Source organism: Bison bison, unplaced genomic scaffold, assembly GCF_000754665.1.
Source record: "Bison bison bison isolate TAMUID 2011002044 unplaced genomic scaffold, Bison_UMD1.0 scf7180017864458, whole genome shotgun sequence".
In the NCBI taxonomy this organism is placed as follows: Eukaryota; Metazoa; Chordata; class Mammalia; order Artiodactyla; family Bovidae; genus Bison; species Bison bison.
In genome coordinates this window covers 5842409-5843601 of record NW_011495020.1, presented here as the reverse complement: position 1 = coordinate 5843601, position 1193 = coordinate 5842409, and the positions used below count along the sequence as shown (strand labels likewise).

Here is a 1193-nt window from a genome sequence, read left to right as displayed (position 1 = left end):
CTAGCATGTGAGATGAGTGAAATTGTGCAGTAGTTTGAGCATTCTTTGGCATTGCCTTTCTTTGGGATCGGAAGGAAAACTGACCTTTTCCAGTCCTGTGGCCACTGCTGAGTTTTCCAAATTTGCGGCATATTGAGTGCAGCACTTTCACAGTGTCATCTTTCAGGATTTGAAATAGCTCAATTGGAATTCCATCACCTCCACTAGCTTTGTTCGTACTGATGTTTTCTAAGGCCCACTTGACTTGACATTCCAGGATGTCTGGCTCTAGGTCAGTGATCATGATTATCTGGGTAATGAAGATCTTTTTTGTACAGTTTTTCTGTGTATTCTTGCCACCTCCTGAGCTATCAGGGCTATTTTTTGGAACTGACACATTTAAGGCTTTAATAAAATATTTTCTAAAAGACTTAAAGTTTCATTTGTCCTAACCAAAAAACTGATAAGTCAATAAAAATAGCACTGTCACTACATGGAAATAAATACAAGAAATGACAGACGGAGTCAAAAACTTTGCTTCTAAGGAGTGGAACTCTAGAAGGAACAGGGCTGCAGTTTTTAAATTTTTAGCACTTTCATTTTTGTATTTGCAATTGCCTTTACTTTCTACTTTACATGTTTAAATTATACACATTCCTAACATTCTACTACAACTACTCATTTTTGTGTGTAACCTGCCTTCTTCATCTACATTCATATTAATATAGTTCACAATCATAGCTCTTCATTTTACATTTTAGATTTTTTTCACTTAACCTACAGTTCCAGTTATCACAAAGCTTTCCGTGTTTTTACAGTCTCCATAATTATTTTAATGGCTGCATGATATTCCAATGTGTTACCGTACCATAATTTAGCTAAATACCTTAACATGGAACATTCTGGATTGTTTCCACTTCCAATGAAAACAATGCTGCAGTGAAGACTTGCAGTTATGTGGCCTTGTTTGTTCCGCTGCTTTGAATCATATTGTTGAATCATATTTCCGGGGTCCTACCGAAGCACCCCTGATTCACACAGTATACCGACTGCTACCAACGAGCACCAACTTGACCCTAACCCGCGAACCCGCGTGGCGGGGCGGTGGCTCCGTCCCAGGGGGGCGTGTCCAGGGCGGGGCCAAGCGCGTCCCCGCCCCGCGCTGCGCCCAGACGTCCCGCCCGACTGAGCCCGCGCACCGCAAGCGAGTAGAC

The 1193-nt window shown here is 41.9% G+C and overlaps 1 protein-coding gene across 1 annotated transcript in view; it reads left to right on the top strand.

Annotated features, from left to right (window-relative positions):
- Nucleotides 1-1193, top strand: part of SRD5A3 (steroid 5 alpha-reductase 3) — a 20418-nt gene that overhangs the window by 2033 nt on the left and 17192 nt on the right. The window lies entirely within an intron of this gene.